This window comes from Triticum aestivum, chromosome 2B (assembly GCF_018294505.1).
Source record: "Triticum aestivum cultivar Chinese Spring chromosome 2B, IWGSC CS RefSeq v2.1, whole genome shotgun sequence".
Lineage (NCBI taxonomy): Eukaryota > Viridiplantae > Streptophyta > Magnoliopsida > Poales > Poaceae > Triticum > Triticum aestivum.
This window is the reverse complement of record NC_057798.1, coordinates 431920187-431929370: the sequence shown is the minus strand read 5'-3', so window position 1 is coordinate 431929370 and position 9184 is coordinate 431920187.

Here is a 9184-nt window from a genome sequence, read left to right as displayed (position 1 = left end):
TTTAGAGGCAACCCTACTTGATCCATCTTCGTGCAACTGTCCAATGATCCAGTCACTCGTCCATATATGATCATTTAAACATAACTTCATCAAATTATCATTTCTATTGCATCCATGTTCCATAGTATAAGTATTAATTACTACCTGTACTAATTTGACATTCATTACTAGTTGCTCTCGACTTGCAACTTGGTCTCACTTTAACTAATTTTGTTTATATATACTATCGTAGCTTATTTCAAATTGGATAATACACACAAACGAATTGTGTGGAGAATCGTGCCATGCAAAAAAGTTCATTAATCGTATTGACTAGTTTTTGGACAATTATAAAACTGGATAAACTAATCATTCATTCGTGCCACTCTACACACTTTTGCGAACTCTAACATTAAGAACAAACTCATGGTAATATTTCCATTCGATTATGTTTTCAACATACTTTTCTTAAAATATATATAATTTTTTACTTTCTTACAGTTTTGTTCTTCCAACAGAAATTGCAGAAACGTGTTATCCCTGACCTGATAGACGAACTAGGTTTCATCAGGATTATTCTGCATCAACTTCACATTTACATACACGTCTTCTGTGGATGACCATGTCATCATTAGTGGCTAGTGCCAATACTAAAGTTGAGCAAATTCAAAATTGTAGACAAGATGTTCATCACGCACTAGGGTCGTACATGGGTTTTCCTGTTTCTTGCATGACTTCGAGGTTCAATTTAATTTTCTCTTATGATCTCCCGAGAATACCTGATTGTGTTGTATGGAACTATGGGAACAAATGTGTGTGTTCGTTTTGTACCCTTGTACTACTACTATTAGATCACAGTCTCAATCTTGTTTCATGATACAATACTCTTTGCAAAATTTCTTAGTTCTCAGAGTTATTGACTGCATCAATTTCCATATCGATGCCTAGATGTTGCAACTCGTCGAATGTGACATGATCTTCACTACCTCCTAGAGGAGAAGGTTGGCTCACCCTACTCTTATGGTTTCCCAGTGGTAAAATTCAGGAGATGACAGTCCTTTGAGAATAATCCCTTTTACCATCAAAAGTATTAATTTAGTTATACTGTTCAAGCTTAATGGACATCCTTTCAAGTGGTTCGGGCACTAAAATCTCGTCCCAACCTGGTTCTACTATATCCAGTTGCACCATCGCCATCTTCGGCCTTATAGACTTATGGTGCACATGGTCTGCTTGCATAGTTTGGATGACTTGGGCATGTGCCCAAGATGGATCCATGCCAGGTACGATATATGTAAGCTAGCATTTAGTTGTGACTAGTGATACAAAAGTGCAGTTTTAGAATCTATGTATAAAAAATGATGTAATAGGGCTGTAATAATGGTACGTTGGTATGAAGTGGTGAATCTCTCACTGTTAATTTTTTGATGGGGTGTGGACCTATGAGACCATCGGTGATGGATCCTTGGCTACTCTGCCATCCGGTATGTGTAGGACAACTAGAGACGAGAGGGGATTCCACCCATTAATTAGCAAAATCCTTCTGCTTGGCATCTACTTTAAAGTGTTCAAATATTAGGTCCGCACATCTCATGACATCTTGCCTTAATACTTTTGTAATGTTTTTTTCATCTCTTGGTGGAGGTACGTATCCTTCTCCAAGTAATCCCATGTTCCATTCAATGTCTGGCACACCTAAACCTTGAATGACCCTTCCGACTAGGCCATCTTGTGACGAATTAGAGTGACCGCTCGTGTTATGCAAAACTAAAATATGTGAGGTTGAGGAGGACGCGATATCGTGTCATTCTAAGAAGAGACACACACCACGGAACTCGTGGCGTGCTGCGCATGCTCCAGGTACCCTCGTCGCTATTAGTAGTAGTAGTTTAGTTTAGTGAGGGATCATGTTAGTAGATAATTTAGTGATCCTATTAGTAGGTAGTTCAGTATGAGACCTCTTTAATTAAGTGTGTAATGAAACAATGTTGGAATCCTTTGTTATCTATATTGCTTGTTTGCGTGTTACTTATTGTATCATTTTTTTCTTGAACAATTTACCGTATCGATCACATCCCTTACTAAGTCCATACCGCTCGTCGACCCTGCCCTGTCTCCTTGGACTTATAAAGTGGTGTCAAGCAAATGAGCACGCAAAGCTAGTTTAGCGATGGATAATGATGCAATACAAAATGAAAACCATCAAAAGTATCGGGGGGATAACCAAAACTAAAATCCCACTGTCTAATTTGAATTTTTTAAAAAGTTTTGTTTTTTTTTCAAAAATATAGAAAAACAATGACAAAGTGGAGAAGTTTTGCGTGTCAATAAATGTAGGGGATTTGGAGGAGGAGGTGAATGACCCGTGAAAGAATAAGGGTGTACGAAGGATGCAGGTAGGTGAATGACAAGTGAGGTGCTACCTCTTGTGCACTGCGTTGGTTTTCCCTTGAAGAGGAAAGGGTGATGCAGTAAAGTAGCGTAAGTATTTCCCTCAGTTTTTGGGAACCAAGGTATCAATCCAGTAGGAGGATCCTCAAAAGTCCCACGCACCTACACAAACAAACAAGAACCTCGCAACCAATGCGATAAAGGGGTTGTCAATCCCTTCACGGTAACTTGCGAAAGTGAGATCTGATAGAGATAATAAGATAAGATAAATATTTTTGGTATTTTTATGGTATAGATTGGAAAGTAAAGGAGGCAAATAAAAGTAGATGGAAAACTTATATGATAAAAGATAGACCCGGGGGCCATAGGTTTCACAAGTGGCTTCTCTCAAGATAGCATAAGTATTACGGTGGGTGAACAAATTACTGTCAAGCAATTGATAGAAAAGTGCATAGTTATGAGAATATCTAGGCATGATCATGTATATAGGCATCACGTCCGTGACAAGTAGATCGAAACGATTCTGCATCTACTACTATTACTCCACACATCGACCGACTCCTACCCGCATCTAGAGTATTAAGTTCATGAAGAACAGAGTAACGCATTAAGAAAGATGACATGATGTAGAGGGATAAACTCATGCAATATGATATAAACCCCATCTTTTTATCCTCGATGGCAACAATACAATACGTGCCTTGCTGCCCCTGCTGTCACTGGGAAAGGACACCACAAGATTGAACCCAAAGCTAAGCACTTCTCCCATTGCAAGAAAGATCAATCTAGTAGGCCAAACCAAATTGGTAATTCGAAGAGACTTGCAAAGATAACCAATCATAAAAGAATTCAGAGGAGATTCAAATACTTCTCATAGATAAACTTGATCATAAACCCACAATTCATCGGATCTCAACAAACACACCGCAAAAAGAGTTACATCGAATAGATCTCCAAGAAGATCGAGGAGAACTTTGTATTGAGATTCAAAGAGAGAGAAGAAGCCATCTAGCTAATAACTATGGACCCGAAGGTCTGTGATAAACTACTCACAACTCATCGGAGAGGCCTTGGAGATGATGTAGAGGCCCTCCATGGTCGATTCCCCCTCCGGCGTAGCACCGGCGAAGGCTCCAAGATGGGATCTCGCGGATACAGAAGGTTGCGGTGGGGAATTAGGTTTTCGTGGTGCTACTGGATGTTTTTAGGGTACGGGAGTATATATAGGCGAAGGATGTACGTCGGTGGAGCAACGAGGGGCCCACGAGGGTGGGGGTGAAAGTGCAACTATCCCTAGGTGGTTTTGGTAATTCATAACAACATATAGCTCATTGAGCTAATGCTATTCCAAGACTATTATTTTAGGAAAGCTCAATGAATGGCATGGCATGGATGATGAAAGTGGATCCCTCAAAATATCAAGGACAAAGGATTGGCTCAAGCTCAAAAGCTCAAGACTCTTCATTTTACATTTTAGTGATCCAAGATCACATTGAGTCTATAGGAAAAGCCAATACTATCAAGGAGGGATGAGGTGTTGCTTAATGAGCCTCTTGCTTCAAGTGCTTAGTGATATGCTCCAAAAACCCTCAACTACTTTCTCACATCCACATATGACCTAAACCCAAAGTCAAACTCGGCCATACCGATTCTTTCTATCCGGCGCCACCGAGTTCAAATGTCATAGCCACTGCCACAAACCCTAGGCAAATCGGTCTCACCGATAGGGTTCTCGGTCTCACCGAGATGGGATTGTAATCTCTCTGTTTCCCTTCGTAACGTTTCGGTCTAACTGAAGTGAGCGATCGGTCCCACCGAGATTGCAATGTAAACTCCCTGTTTCCCTTTCGTAACATTTCGGTCTCACCAAAATGAGCGAATCGGTCCCACCAAGTTTACCTGACGAACTCTCTGGTTAGCTTATTACCAAAATCGGTCTCACCGAGTTTGTGTAATCGGTCTCACCGAGATTACGTTATGCCTTAACCCTAACCATATCGGTCCTACCGAGTTGCATGTCAGTCCCACCGAAAATCCTAAGGTCACTAGGTTTACTAAATCGGTCCGACCGAGTTTGTTGATTCGGTCCCACGGAGTTTGGTAAATTGTGTGTAATGGTTAGATTTTGTGTGGAGGCTATATATACCCCTCCACCTCCTCTTCATTCGTGGAGAGAGCCATCAGAACAAACCTACACTTCCAACTTACCATTTCTGAGAGAGAACCACCTACTCATGTGTTGAGGCCAAGATATTCCATTCCTACCATATGAATCTTGATCTCTAGCCTTCCCCAAGTTGCTTTCCACTCAAATATTCTTTCCACCAGATCCAAATCCTATGAGAGAGAGTTGAGTGTTGGGAAGACTATCATTTGAAGCACAAGAGCAAGGAGTTCATCATCAACGCACCATTTGTTACTTCTTGGAGAGTGGTGTCTCCTAGATTGGCTAGGTGTCACTTGGGAGCCTCCGACAAGATTGTGGAGTTGAACCAAGGAGTTTGTAAGGGCAAGGAGATCACCTACTTCGTGAAGATCTACCGCTAGTGAGGCAAGTCCTTCGTGGGCGACGACCATGATGGGATAGACAAGGTTGCTTCTTCGTGGACCCTTCATGGGTGGAGCCCTCCATGGACTCGCGCAACCGTTACCCTTTGTGGGTTGAAGTCTCCATCAACGTGGATGTACGATAGCACCACCTATCGGAACCACGGCAAAAACATCTATGTCTCCAATTGCGTTTGAATCCTCCAAACCCTTCCCTTTACATTCTTGCAAGTTGCACGCTTTAATTTCCGCTGCTCATATACTCTTTGCATGCTTGCTTGAATTGTGTGAAGATTGCTTGACTTGTCCAAAGATAGCTAAAATCTGCCAAAGTCTAAAATTGGGAAAAGGTTAAGTTTTTAATTGGTCAAGTAGTCTAATCACCCCCCTCTAGACATACTTTAAGGTCCTACAAGTGGTATCAGTGATTTGGTCTCCATTTGCTTTGATTTCCATAGCTTTTGGTGGTCATAGCCTTGGTTTCACAACCTAGGAGAGTATGGCGTCTAGCGAGGGAAATTATCACCGTAGAGGTCCTTACTTTGATGGTACTAATTTTGCTAGTTGGAAGCATAAAATGAAAATGCATATTCTCGGACATAACCCCGCCGTTTGGGCTATTGTGTGTATTGGCTTGCATGGTGAATTCTTTGATGGGAGAGAGCCGAACCGTGAAGCTAGCGCGGATGAATTGAAGATGCTGCAATACAACGTTCAAGCTTGTGATATCCTCTTCAATGGCTTGTGCCCCGAAGAATTCAACAAAATCAGCCGTATTGAGAATGCAAAGGAAATTTGGGATACTTTGATTGATATGCATGAAGGTACCGACTCTGTCAAGGAATCCAAGTTGGATGTGCTCCAAAGTCAGCTTGACAAGTTCAAAATGAAGGATGGTGAAGGTGTCGCTGAAATGTACTCTAGGCTTGCTCTTATCACAAATGAGATTGCCGGCTTAGGGAGTGAAGAGATGACCGACAGATTCATCATCAAGAAGATCCTAAGAGCATTGGATGGAAAGTATGATACCGTGTGCACATTGATCCAAATGATGCCAAATTACAAAGATCTCAAGCCAACGGAAGTCATTGGAAGAATTGTTGCTCATGAGATGTCATTCAAGGATAAGGAGGAACTTCACAACAAGTCAAGTGGTGCTTACAAAGCCTCATGTGAAGCTCCCACATCATCAAGTGAGAAACAAACCTTCAATGAAGAATTGAGCTTAATGGTGAAGAACTTCAACAAATTCTACAAGAGTAGAAGCAAAGAAAGAAGCTCTAAGTCAAGGTCCTACAATGACAAAAGATATTCTAGTCGAGAGAGAAATTGTTACAATTGTGGGAGACCTGGACACTACTCCAATGAGTGTACGGCACCCTACAATAGAAGGGAAGATTCTCCAAAAATAAGAAGTAAAAGAGAAGAATCACCACCAAGAGAGAGGAGGAGTAGAGATGATCGTTATGAACGAAGACCCTCACGGAGAAGCAAGGATTCGGAAAGGAAGGACAAGTCATCAAGGAGCTACACAAAACGAAGACATCAAGCTCATGTTGGTGAATGGGTATCCGGCTCCGACTCCGACAATCACTCCGACTCCGAATATACTCAAGATGAAGGTGTTGCCGGTCTAGCACTTGTGTCAACCAACTCCTACGACATATTTGACTCACCAAATGAAGGAATTGGAAGATGCTTCATGGCCAAAGGTCCAAAGGTAACACACCCCGAGTATTTTGATTTCAATAGTGATGAAGATGACTTGCTAGGTGATGATGATTTACTTGTTGACAACTCTAGTGATGAATACTATGATGAAACGTCAATTAATCATGCTAATCAAGATAAAATGAATGACAATGATAAGGAGAAGATTGAGCTCCTAACTAAAGAACTAAACACTCTTAAGTTAGCTCATGAAACTATCTTCGAAGATCATCGAGAACTTTTAAGGGCTCATGAGAAGTTACGCTTTGAAAAGCTCAATCTTGAGCAAGAGCATGAGTTCTTAAAGGCAATCAATGATGATCTCCGTAAGAAAAGTTCTTCTTACATCGCCAAGCGTTTACTCTTATCTACTTACATGCCTCAAGTCAAGTCTAGTAACAAGTACAAGAAAGATCCTTCCTCTAGTAGTAACAATAACAATGCCAAATCCAATATTGTTGCTTCTAGTAGTTCTATTGATTCCACTAATGATTCTCTTAGCCAAGTTACACTTGAGCAAGAAAATAGCTTATTGAATGGAATTATAGAGAAAGGTGTATACAAGAGCCTTGCCAGGAGTAAGCAATTCGAGGAAATTGTACGCAAGCAAGGAAGGCACCGGAAGAATCAAGGTGTTGGTTTTGAACGAAAGTTCAACGCCAATGGAGTTGAGTGGAAAGAAGATCAATACCCCAAGACGAAGTTTGTTCCTCAACAAGAGAAGTATGATCCTACTTCCTTCAAGGGAACACAAGCACATGATGATCTTCCACCACAAGACCACAAGAACAAAGGCAAGGACAAGCTTCAAGAGGAGATTGATGCATTTGAAGAAGCACCTAAGGCCTTGGTCAAATGGGTTCCCAAGACTATGTCAAGTTCTACTTCATCAAGTACAACTACAACTCCAAGGATTCCCATCAAGATGATGTGGATCCCGAAGAAGAAGAACTAGAGAGTTATTGAGGGTGACTCCGCCAACATTCTTCACTCATATCATTATGGCAAGGACAAGTGCAATCAACTTCCACATCTTGCACTAGTTCAAGGAGTCACAAACCCTCATGTTGGTAAGGCAAGGGACAAGGTAACCTAATGATTTCATGGACATCATCTTGTGTGTGCATCACTCTATGTCTATGGATATTCTTGTTTGTTCCTTGTGGGACTAACCCATGTAGGTATTGAAAGTGCAACTCACTTCAAATGATTGCTCCAAATGATCTACATCAACATTGAGCATCCACATCTTCAACACCTACATGAAGTCATCATCGACAAAACCCAAGGTTAGTCCATCCCTCTAAGGGGGGATCTCACATCTAGGGGGAGCTTAACTCTAAGAATTGAGTCAAAGCAACTCTAATGATGTGAACACATCAATGCATTATGTAAAAGTGGTAACCCCACTTGAGCTTAACGATGAGTATGACCTATGATCAAATGTTCTCGTTTGACTCCTAAGTCAATATACTCATATATAGATGACCTAGTCATCGCCAATTGTTTGATAGATGCTAGAATTGGTTGTGCATGATTTGCCATATATTTCATTTGCCATTTTATTGTGTGAGCATGTTGGATGCATATTTTACTCATTCGAGGATATCCACTTGTTGTTTTGATTGATTGGCTTCTTTTTCTTTGACCAAGTGGATGGACAAGAATGCCTAAGAACCTTCTCTAGCTATCTATGCTTTTCTCGTCTCAAACTCTATTCATGCTACATCACAAAATTTGATCAAGTCAGATTCGAACCACTCTGTGTGAGGAGCACTCGGAGTCCCCGATTCGTCATAGACTTAAACTTCCAAAACTTCTTTGTGATTCTCGGTCTGACCGATTCCTCCATTTTGGTCCTACCGAGATCACTAAGTCGATCTAGGTTTTCAATCTTGGTGCAACCGATTCAAACTTTTCGGTCACACCGAGTTGCTGTAACTGTTAACAGTTATGCGTCTCGGTGCCACCGAGTCGTTCCACTCGGTCACACTGACAGTGTCAGGCTATATATACACACGGGCGAAATTTGGAAAACTTTCTCCAAACCTCTTCGCCCGTGCATAGCTCGCTCTGCCTACTAGGTCTCCGGATCGTCGACTTCATCGCCAGCCGCCTCCTGTCGCTGGTCTTCGCCGCCGTCAACGGATTTCTTCTCCGTCATTGTCGCCGTAGAGAGTTCATCACCAAACTAGGGTATGAAATCGATCACAGTGCTATCCTTGTCTGATTCTCAGCACATTGTGTTCATTATGATTCTTGCCACGATTGAGACACTCCTATCTAGTCAAAACAATCCTTAGAATAGATGCGATTTGAAAATTTAGGGTTAGGTTTCCGCTCAAACCATCTCGGACCCACCGAGTTGAAAAACTCGGTCCTACCGATTCATCTAACGACATTGCACTAGTAACTCTCGGTCTGACCGAGAATTGCTAATCGGTGTGATCGATTTTACAACTTTGTGAAACCCTAGCAGTCTTGGTGCCACCGAACTGTGACTCGGTCTGACCGAGTTCACTAGTTTAGGTTCCAAAACTGCTTCGGTATCACCGAG